Source organism: Myotis brandtii, unplaced genomic scaffold, assembly GCF_000412655.1.
Source record: "Myotis brandtii unplaced genomic scaffold, ASM41265v1 scaffold481, whole genome shotgun sequence".
NCBI classification, from domain to species: Eukaryota; Metazoa; Chordata; class Mammalia; order Chiroptera; family Vespertilionidae; genus Myotis; species Myotis brandtii.
The window spans coordinates 180,084-192,329 of NW_005368381.1; the positions used below are offsets into that span (position 1 = coordinate 180,084).

Sequence of the window (12,246 nt, forward strand, 5' to 3'; positions counted from 1 at the left end):
AATGGGGGGGATAAGGACACATTTGTAATACCTTAACTAATAAAGAATTAAAAAATAAAATAAAATAAAATATTTTTAAAAAGAATCTAGAAATAAAGCCTGACATATAGTCAACTAATATTTATTTATTTATTTATTTATTTATTTATTTGTTAATCCTCACCCGAGGCTATTTTTTCCATTGATTTCCCCAACCAAGGCCGGGGATCGAACCTGTAACTGAGGTACGTATCCTTGACTGGGAATCGAACCCATAACCCTTCAGTCCATGGGCCAATACTCTAACCACTGAGCAACTATCTCCTTATCTCTCTGAGTCTCTCTCAACCAGCAGTCTATACACCATTAGTGGGATACAGCAGTGTACAGTGGTACTGGGAGTTTTTTGTATGTTTGTTTGCTTTTTGTTTTGGGGACTCAAAGTTTTAATAAAAATCACCAAGAACCTGTGCTCCCTTATGTGCATCTGTGTAATTTGTACTATGTATATTAGGTGTGATATATCATTAAAAACCTACAGTGCAATAACATTAATGAGTAATTTCCAAATGGATTCTATACAACAGTGAAGTGACATGAATGCCAATGAAGTTAGGAGATAAATTATGTATCTGCTTTCCCTTACACTAATTGTTAACCTTTTTTCTCTTCAAGTCCCTAAACGTTCCTAAACTAGCATAAAGTTATCTGCGATTAAGGTGTATCTTCCCAAGAAGGCAAACTTAGTCATAGCTTTCACAATACCAGCATAAAATAAAGATCAGGTGTTGGGAAAAAAAAACATGTGCAATGTTTTAGGTAAGAATCATCAATGTTAAAACTAGTGGATGAAAGTTTGATGAGAAACAAGATAGTTTCTAAATATCCTTCTATGAATTATTAGTTGCAAAGGGAAGAATAGTAACTTTACAGTAGAGAAGTCTGGCCGACTTTACTTTAACCAATTAATCAAAGTTAGCATCACCAGTAATGGCACAAGTAGATATCATGATACACTAAGAAAGACACAAATTACTTCTTTGTATTCTTTTCCAAAATGCATAACTTGAATCTAATAATGTGGAAACACCAGACAAATCCAAAATGAGGGATATTCTACAAAATAACTGGTCTGTACTCTTCAAAATGAATGACAAAGGCTGAGAAACTGTCCCAGATAAAAAGAAACTAAATTTGGAGGTTCCTTGAAATTTTAAACATAGAATTACTATACGATCCAGCAATTACACTTCTAGGTATATACAAAAAGAGCTGAAAATAGGTGTTCAAACAAAACCTTGAACACATGTTCAAAGCAGCAGTATTCACAATATCTAAAAGGTGGAAACAACCCAAACGTACCTCAATAGATGAAGGATAAACAAAATGTGGTATATCCATACAATGGATTATTATTCAGCCATAAAAGGGAATGAAGAACTGATATATGCTACAATGTGCATGGATCTTGAAAACATAAGCTAAGTGAAAGAAGCCAGACACAAAAGGTCATATATTGTATGATTCCATTTGTATAAAATATCCAGAATAGCCAAATCCACAGAGACAGAAAGCAGACTGGTGGTTGTCAGGGGCTGAGCATCGGCAGTAGGGGCAAGATACTGCTTAAAGTATATGGATTTTACTTGGGGTAATAAAAATGTTTTGGAATTTGATAGAAGTGGTGTTGCATAGCATTGTGAATATACTAAATGCCATCGGATTGTTCACTTTGAAATAGTGTTATGTGTTGATTTATGTTGTCAGTTTGCTATAGTGTGCTATCATAACTTTCTAACTAGACAAGTCAAGGTGGGTAGTCAACAAAATTTTTAAAGTAGTATTATGTGTCAATGGTGGCGGGGAGAGGACATATGTAATACTTTCAACAATAAAGATTTTAAAAATAGTGTTATGTGAATTTCACCTCAATTTTTATTTATTTTAATTTGTGTGTGTGTGTCACTCCTCACCTGAGGATATTTTTCCATTGATTTTTAGAGAGAGTAGAGGGGGAGAGACACACAGAGAGAAACATCAGTGTGAGAGCGACACCTCAATTGGTTGCCTTCTGCATGGGGATTGAGCCTGCAAATGAGGTATGTGCCTTTGACCAGAATCGAACCTGGGGGCCTTCAGTCTGTGGGCCAATGCTCTATCCACTGAGCCAAAACGGGTAGGGCTCAGTTTTCAAAAAGGCAACTAACAGAGACATGTCAATTCAGTGTAATCTATTATCCTGGACTAGACTTTTTTTTTCTATAAAGGGCTTTCGTGCGATAAATGGTAAAATTTGAATAAGATCTGTAGGTTAGATAGGGGTATTGTATTGATGTTAATTTCCTGATTTTGATAATTGTACTGTAGTTATATTAAGAGAATGTCCTTGCTTTTAGGAAAAATGCTCTGAAATATTTAGGGGCAGAAGGGCATTATGTCTATAATTTGCATGATCCAGAAATAAATGGGGGAAGGGAGGTAGGCGGGAGAGAAGAAAGGAGGAAAAGGAGGAGGGATAGGAAGAGAGGGTGGAATAATAAAGCAAATGTGGTAAGTAAGCCAGAACCGGTTTGGCTCAGTGGATAGAGCGTCGGCCTGCGGACTGAAAGGTCCCAGGTTCGATTCCGGTCAAGGGCATGTACCTGGGTTGCGGGCACATCCCCAGTAGGAGGTGTGCAGGAGGCAGCTGATTGATGTTTCTCTCTCATCGATGTTTCTAACTCTCTATCTCTCTCCCTTCCTCTCTGTAAAAAATCAATAAAATATATATTTTTTTAAAAAATGTGGTAAGTAAAATATTTCATTTGGGAAATCTGGATGAAAAATATAAGGTAATTATATACAGGGTGTCCCCAAAAATGTATATACACATTTTGAATAATTATAAAGGCAGTGTTTATTAAAATATATTCCATTTTCTTTTTTAAAAATATGTTTTTATTGATTTCAGAGAGAGGAAGGGAGAGGGAGATAGGAATAGAAACATCAATGATGAGAGAGAATCATTGATCGGCTGCCTCCTGCATGCCCCCTACTGGGGATGGAGCCCACAACCCGGGTATGTACCCTGATCAGGAATCAAACCATGACCTCTTGGTTAATGGGTTGCTCAACCACTGAGTCACACCGGCTGGGCAAAATATATTTCATTTTCAAAACTGAGCTATCAGCTATTAAAGTGTGTATACATTTTGGGGGAACACCCTTATACCAGGGGTGAGGAACCTTTTTTCTGTTAAGGGCCATTTGAATATTTATAACATCATTCACAGGCCATACAAAATTATCAACTTAAGAATTAGCCTTCTATATTTGGTCAAACATTTAATTAACTCACCCCTAATGTCTTGGCAGGGCCAGACCAAATGATTTTGGGCCAGTCGTTCCCTACTCCTGCTGTACTGGTATACTGACAGCCCCTCAATTATGATGGTTCAACTTACAATTTTTTTATTTTACAATGGTGCGAAAGTGATGTGCATGATAATTTACATGAGAAATTCAACTCTTTATTATAAAATAGGCTTTGCATTAGATGACATTGCCCAACACTAGACTAAGATAAGTGTTCTCAGCACATTTAAGGTAGGCTAGACTAAGCTATGATGTTTGTTTTGGTAGGTTAATTATATTAAATGGAATTCACTGACACTGTGTGTACTCAAGCTCTGAAATTTTTGCCCGAATTATTCTAACTGATCTTTAAACTTCCAGTTTTGCCTCCTCTACCAATCCAGTTTTCACATAGCCACCAGAGTGAATTCTCTAAAATGAAAATTTAACCATGAGTGCTCTACTTAAAATCTAACTGATCTCCCTGACTTAGATTGCTTCCCTCCAATCCATTTTCTGCACTGCCACCAGGATGGCTCTTTCTAAAATATACATGTTATTATATAACTTCTCTGCTTAAAACCCTGCCATGATTCTCCATTGGCCCATGTTGATCTTTGCAGCCTCATTTCTTGCTACTCCATTACAGAATCCTTACACAGTAATAACATACTACTTGAAGGTCTCCCCAAATACTATACTTATGCACACTACTGTGCTTATCTATACACTGCTCCCTCTGCCTGGGACATACTCCCTGCACCATCAAATTTTTCTTATACTCTATATCTTCACAACCTAGTATACAAGCAGTGGCATTGTGAATATACAATTATTTTTCAAAAAATCTGGCTGTGAAGGCTGAGCATCTGTTGTCAATTAAAAATTTTGAAATCAGATATTCTGAAATCTGCTAATGTACACTGCAGAAAGGTATCCCCTACTTAAACAAAGCCATTCTCCCAACATTTTGTCATTGGCCATCTTCTGTTTTTCTGGTACTATTTTTCCCCTTTGAAAAGGCTTCAAATACTACCTATTATAATTATTTCTATTTCTATTTTTAATATATTTTTATTGATTTCAGAAAGGAAGAAAGAGGGAGAGAGACAGAAACATCAATGATGAGAGATAATCATCAATCGACTGCCTCCTATACACCCTCTTCTGGGGATCAAGCCTGCAACCTGGGCATGTGTCCCAACTGGGAATTGAACATGATCTCCTGGTTCATAGGTCAACAATGCTCAACCACTGAGCCACACAAGCCAGGCTCTATCTCTACTTTTAATATTTTTCCCAAGTTCAGACCACTGGAAGTTATCCCACAGCACATTGATGCTCTTTTAATTGCTCCCCTAGTCATTTTTTTCTCTATGTGTTTAATTTTGGATAGTTCCCATTGCCGCGTTTTCATGTTCAGTAATATTTTCTTCAGTAATGTCTAATCTGTTAATCAGATCAAGTGTATTTTTCTCATATATTGTATTTATTTTATCTAGAAGTTTAATCTATCTTTTTTATATCCTCCATGTCTCTCCTCAACACAATCATATTTCCTCTACCTTATTGAACAAATAGTGTATATTCATAATAGCTGTTTTAATTCCTTATCTATTAATTCTATTATCTGTGTTATTTCTGGGTCTGTATCTGTTGATTGATTTGGCTCATATTTTCCTGCTTTGTATACTTGATCATATGTTATTGGATGCACAGCATTGTGGATCTTATGCTATTTGGTGTTGGATTTTTTTTTCTTTATCGTTTCTTTAAATACTTATGAGATTTGTTCAGGATAGAGTTAAGTTAGTTAGAAACAGTTTAATCCTTTCAAGGCTTTCTCTTAAGTTTCGTTAGGCAGCACTAGAGCAACCTTTAGTCTAGAACAAATATGTCACCACTACTGAATGAAAGGGTTAAAGAGAATAAAACAGGACAGAGAAAATTTATTGTGCTTAGCAGAATTCTTGCAAAAAGCTTGCAGTCTTGAACACAGCACAGCTCAGATAACCAGAAGACATCTGGCATGGGAGGAATGAAGGACCAGACCCTTATGTCAGCCGAACTGCTTGCAGCCAGCAATAGCTGATAAAAGCCTTCCCCCTCCCTTTACTCTCCACTGATTCCTTTCTGTGTCTGCACCCAGGCACCTGAAATAAAAGCTTCTTTGATACATTACAGCCTCATGTCATTGGTGCGCGACCCCGGCCCACTCCGAACCTTTCACTGAGGAAATACTCTTCTCCTTCTTTCTCTTTCTCTTTCTCCTTCTCCTCCTTCTCCTTCTCCTTCTCCTTCTCCTTCACTTTCTCTCTCTCTCTTTCTCTCTCTCTCTCATTCTCTTTATGTGCAAGTTTCTCCTCTTTGGTATTGTGTCCTGTGAATTTTAGCCATTTCAGCCTTCCTGAATTCTCAGCTGCCTCCTAAATGGAGAGAATGCAGAGAAACTATTAAGCTCTAGCTAGGCTCCCTCTCTCTTAACTGTTGCTTCATATATTTGTCCAGTTTTGTAGTTTTTATTTTTAAAAAGCATCACTTTAATTGTCAAGTTAGAGACACACAGAACAACAGAAACAAGACAGTCCCAAGACATCAGAGTGTAACATTATAGCACACAGATTAATATTCTTCACCTTCAGCCTCTCACATTATCTCTGAAGTTTGCTCAAGGACAGCCATGTCCTCATGAGCCTCAGAAAACTTTCCTTCCTCCATGCCCTCACCCACATACCAGTGAAAAAGGCACGCTTGACATACATCAGGTCAAACTTGTGGTCCAGGTGAGCTCAGGCCTCAGCAACAGTGTGTTGTTGCTAAGCATGCACATGGCTCGCTGTACTTTAGCCAGGTTTTCACCAGGTACCACAATGTGAGGCTGGTCATTAATGCCAACTTTGAAGCCAGTATGGCATCAGTTCACAAACTGGACAGTACTCTTGGTCTTGATGGTGGCAATAGCAGCATTGACATCTTTGGGGACCACATCACCACAGTATAATAGGCAGAAAGCTATGTATTTACCATGGCGAGGATCACATTTCACCATCTGGTTGGCTGGCTCAAGGCATACATTGGTGATGTCTTCTACAGAAGGCTGTTCATGGTTGGCTTTCTCAATAGAGGTGACAGGGACATATGTGGCCAGAGGGAAGTGGATTCAGGGATAGGGTATCAGGTTGGTCTGGAATTCTCTCAAAGCAACATTCAGGGCTCCATCAAATTTGAGGAAAGCAGTAGTAGAGGACACAATCTGGCTAATAAGGCAATTAAGGTTAGTGTGATTTGGGCTTTCAAAATCAAGGTTTCTATGACAGATGTCATAGATGGTTTCATGATCAACTATGAAGGTATAATCAGAGTGCTCCAGGGAGGTGTGGGTGGTGAGGATGCAGTTGTAGAGCTTAATTATGGCTGTGGAAACCTACGGGGATGGGTAAATGGAAGACTCCAGCTTGGACTTCTTACCATAATTGACAGAGAGCTATTCCACCAGGAGGGAGGTGATCCCAGAACCAGTTCCCTCACCAAAGCTGTAGAAAACGAAGAAGCCCTGAAGACCTGTGCACTGATCAGCCGGTTTCCAAATTAGGTCCAGGACGAGGTTGATTATCTCCTTGCCAATGGTGCTGTGTCCATGGGCATAGTTATTGGCAGCATCTTCCTTGCTTGTGATGAGCTGCTCAGGATGGAAGAGCTGGCGGTAGGTACCAGTGCAAACTTCATCAATGACTGTGAGTTCTAGGTCTACAAACACTGCCCTGGGCACATGCTTGCTAGTGCCTGTCTCACTGAAGAAGGTGTTGAAGGAGTTATCTTCTCTCCCCTCCCAATGGTCTCGTCACTTGGCATCTGGCTGGATGCTGTTTCCAGGCAGTAGAGCTCCCAGCAGGCATTGTAGACCTGGACATCAGCCTGGCCAATGTGAATGGAGATGCACTCATGAATAACTAAGACTTATAGGGCTCTGGGAGCTGGAGGAGGCAAGGGGACGGTGACAAGGACCTCCTATGGACAGACTAGCAAGGAGTCTGGGGAAGGAGTCTAGTTTAGTAGCCGTTTAAGGGCAAAGGGTAAATCCAGTTATTCCATTGGAACCAGAAGCATAAGTCCTTACCCTTTTTTGCTGTTGTTAATCTTCACTCAAGGATATTTTTCCATTGATTTTTAGAGAGAGTGGAAGGGATGGGGAGAGACAGAGAGAAACATCAATGTGAAAGAGATATATTGATTGGTTGCCTCCCACATGCACCCCAACCAGGGCCGGGGGATTGAGCCTGCAACTGAGGTACGTGCCCTTGACTGAAATCGAACCCAGAACCACAGGCTGAAGCTCTATCCACTGAGCCAAACCAGCTAGGGCAGTCCTTACCATTTTGAAAAGATCACTGTATCTACTCTGAAAAAAAATTGTAGAAGGTCAAAAGTGGAAGCAGAGAGAATAGGCTATCAAAATAACCCAAGTAGAATTTATCAACTTGGACTGGTATGGTAGCAGTAGAAATGGAGATAGATTCTAGGTACATTTTTGTTTGTTGTTTGCGAGTAGCAAGTGGGTCTGTTACTTACCACTACCTTTAGCACAGTAACTGGACGATAGTAGATGTTTAATAAACAAAGGTAATATGTCACCCCCAGTAACTTGATCAAACATAAATATTACATGGTCACTGTCCACGAGAAACAAACAATCTACTGTTGAAAAAAAGATTTGATTATACTACTTTGTTGGCTCATACAGCTTTTGATGGCTCCTCGTTACTTACAAAATAAAGTCAAAACTCCTTAGTACACCATGCAAGGATCTCCTTGACAAATTTCTTTCTTTCTAGCACATCTGCAACTGCACCCCTACCCTGCCAAACTCTCGCACTCTAATCTCACCAGACTACAAGTAAATAAGTGTTGAGTGAAGAAATAAATGGCATTATAATATATATATTATACACACAGTTCCAGTATTGTCTAGTTCCTGATTGTATCTTAGGAAGATGACAAATTCAGAGAATCAGCATCTTACACCAAGCCACAGCTATTTCGAACTTTCAATAATTCAGAATAGATTATTTATCCTGAAAATTGGCTCCTCTTCTCAAACATCCCATTCTCATTAGTGGTACCACAATTCCTCCAGTCTTTCAGGTAAAGTCTTGGCCTCATCTTTGGATACAGTTTCAAAAATAGATCTCTCATTTATTCCATCATAATGTGTTTCATTTACACATCCTTCTTCAGTGCTATTGGGGCCACAACCATCCAGGATCTCATTGCTTCACACATGGATTACTATGACAGACTCCTAGCTGGTCTCCCTTTATTGTTTCCCAGTATATCTGATACACAGCTGTTGGAAAAATCTTCCTAAAGCACAGCTTTCATCAGGCCACTCTCCTTCTTTGTCTCAGGTTCCAAAGTCCCATGCCCCCTTTTCAGTCCTGGAAAAGGTGCAGCTGGGGTTCCAGGAGAGCCAAAAGCAGGCCAGTGTCCAGAGCTTCTGTTCTATGTTGCAGCTTGGTGTAGCTCAGCATCCAAGCTAATTAAAGTCCATTAGTCCATGTGTGAAGTCCCACATGACCATAAGCCACATGGGTGCAGGGGAGTTTCTCCCCTGTCACAGAGCCAGGAACCCAGTGAGAGAGAGAGAGAGAGAGAGAGAGAGATTAACTTTTTAAGGAACCCCAACAGAGACTTTTAAGCAAACAAATGATAGTAATGACAGCAAAGTGTAGAAGAAAACTGGAATGGAGAAGAGATAGGAGGGAGGAAGACCACAGAGGTGGCTATTGTAGTAAGAGTAGATAAGGGTTTTGAATTAAAAAGAGGTTAGAGCCCTAGCCTGTGTTGCTTGCTGGTTAGAGCATCAGCCTATGCATGGAAGGGTCCTATTCCTGGTCAAGGGCACATACCTGGATTGTGGGCTTGCTCCCCACTCCCTGGTCAGGGTGCATGTGGGAGGCAACCCATTGATGTGCCTCATATCGGTATTTCTCTCTCTCCCTCCCTCCCCTTCCTTCCTTCCCTCTCTTTCACTCTCTCTGAAAAGCAATGGAAAAAATATCCTCAGGTGAGAATTTTTCTAAAAAAGAGTCTAGAGGAGAGGTAAAATAACAGTGTGTGTAATGTTGTTCAGGGTCATAAATAGGGATAATTCAAGGAGATGACAGTAAATTTGCTAGCTTAGAAATCCAGAGGGATGGTGCCCAGCTAGTGTGGCTCAGTGGTTGAGCATTGACCCATGAACGAAGAAGTCCCCAGTTCGATTCACAGTCAGGGCACAATGCCCAGGTTGTGGGCTCAATCCCCAGTGGGGGCATGCAGGAGGCAGCCAATTTATGTCTCTCTCTTATCAATGTTTCTATCTCTCTATCCCTCTCCCTTACCCTCTCACTAAAATCAATAAAAGCATATTTTTAAAAAGAGAGGGAGAGAGAAAACCAGAGTGATGGTGACATTAACTGAAACTGAGAACATAAGATGGCAAAGAAGCTTAAGAAAGGAGTAGAGCACAATGGTTAAGAGCATTGTGTCTATAGCCAGACTTCTTGGGTTCAAATTCAGGCATAGCTACTAACTAGCTGTGTGACCGTTGGCATGTTACTTACCTTTCCATGTGTCAATTTCCTCATCTGGAAAATGGAGATAATATATCACTTCATCAACTTGTTGTGAGAAATAAAATGAGTTAAATATATAAAGCATTTAGAATAGTACTGAACTTGTAGTAAATGCTCAATAAACATCCCTACTGTTAATTTTTATTATTGTTGATGATGATGCTATTTGAGGTGAAAATCTAAGTCTGAGGGGCTAAGTCTAAAACCTTTAGGGAAGAAGAGTCCAGTAGGCAGTTAGAAATTCTAAATTGAATCTTGAAAGAAAAGGATACTTAAAGGCATTGGTGTAGATGAGATTTCTCACATAAAATGTATAAGTAAGACCAAAAAAGAACCAAGGATAAAAATCTCCTTCCTGGACTATCCTTAACCCATCCTCTAAACATTCCCTTGGGTACCAACCTTAGCCTATTCCCCTTGTTATAATCTCCCTAAGCAATCTCATACATTCCCATGTGTTTAAATATTACCTAAGTACTGATAGTTCTTAAATATCTATTTTCTGCTTTATCTCTCCTGTGAGCTTCAAATTCTTATATCCCTTTGCCTAATGAACACCTCTTCTTTAATGTCCCTGAACATGTCTCAAACTAAACTTATTGTCACCCTGACCACCAAACCTGTTCCTCCTATATTCTCTATCTTAGTTGGTAGTATTGTTTTCCTTCCAGGTCAAGCAAGAAACCTGGAAGTCATCCTCTTGATCAACTGCCACCACCAACATGTACATATCTTACTTCTCACTAATGTTTTATTCTACTCTTCTAAAGATATCTAGAATCCATCTTCTCCAACCCTACAAGTGCCCTAGTTCAAGCCCTCATCATCTTGTACATAGCATAACAATTGAATCCTCACCCGTCTCCCAGCCTTGGATCTTGGCCAATTCCCATTTTATTCTCATCCACCATAGTTATCTGCTTAAAATGAAATTCTATTACATTTTCTTAAAACCTATTTGAGCCTTAACCGGTTTTGCTCAGTGGATAGAGCGTCGGCCTGCGGACTGGAGGGTCCCAGGTTCGATTCCGGTCAAGGGCATGTACCTTGGTTGCAGGCACATCCCCAGTAGGGGGTGTGCAGGAGGCAGCTGATCAATGTTTCTCTCTCATCGATGTTTCTAACTCTCTATCCCTCTCCCTTCCTCTCTGTAAAAAAAAAAAAAATCAATAAAAATATATTTTTTTAAAAAAATAAAAAAATCTATTTGAAGCCCTACAGGGCTCTTCTCCAATAACCACAGCACTGATGGGGGTAGCAGTCCCCAGCAGTCCTAGCCCTTACCCGCCTTATCCTCATCTTCAGTCACTTGCCACTTGCTACTTCTCAGTGCTGTCCAAAGTTCACCAAAGTCAGAGAAGTAAGCAGCAGTACTGACCTACTTGAAGTCTCCTTTGTTAGAGTAGGCGAGGTAGAAGACATCTTATAGTGTGTTGAGAAGAGAACAAACGGGAGGTAAGGAAGGGCAGTGTCAATGTTTTGACAAATTTATCCAAAAAATCAGAGTGAAAGGAAAGAGGGCAATTATAGTTTTAGAATAGGCAGAACGTTTTTTTCTGGATTGAGGATTTGAGTATATTTGTCAATAGGAAAGAAGGAAGTAATGGAGAGGAAAAGAATGAATATACAGGAGAAAAGGATAGTTGATGCAACAAGGTCATGGGGAAATAGAGAGGAGGCCATCAAGAGCAAGATAGAGAGTGCTTTTTCTTATTTCTTATATTGTTTAACTTTTCATAAGCCTGTATCATTTTTGTAAACCATCAAATTCATTGATTTAAGTAAGAAAAAAAAATGGTAGAAGAGTGAGCCTTAGACAGGAAGGCCTGAGTCTGAAGAGAAAAGTATAAAGATGGGGGTCACCATTAGTCATCTTGGAAGTAGAGAGAGAAAATTTCTCGCTCAATGACCAGTGTGTTCTCTGAAGTAGAAGACAGGTTCACAAGACAGTAAGAAGGCGCCAGTAGAAGACTTAAGAAAAATGGCAAGTTCCCAGAAGAGGTAAACATGAGAGTGAGAAAGAGTTGACAACAAATAAGTAAAAGCCTTCAGAACAGTACAGCAAAACCAGCTGAGTTTGGGAATGCTAATTTTGCAGTAGCTCCAATCTTCAGGACTGTGATATTTACTCCAGCAATGCTGAGCATATCAGGATCATAAGGGGTGAGAGCACATGGCTGAATTTACACAGCACTTGGGATAAGTTGAGCTGTGTAGGGAGATTTAACCTTAATACAAAATACATGGAGACTTCCAGCCAAGATGGTGGTGTAGGTAAGCACGGTGCTCACCTCCTTGCATAAACACATCAAAATTACAA

At 39.7% G+C, this 12,246-nt stretch overlaps 1 pseudogene; it reads right to left on the reverse strand.

The window, feature by feature from the left end:
- Positions 1-5,958: 5,958 nt before the first annotated feature.
- Positions 5,959-11,348, reverse strand: LOC102247290 (annotated as a pseudogene).
- Positions 11,349-12,246: the final 898 nt, after the last annotated feature.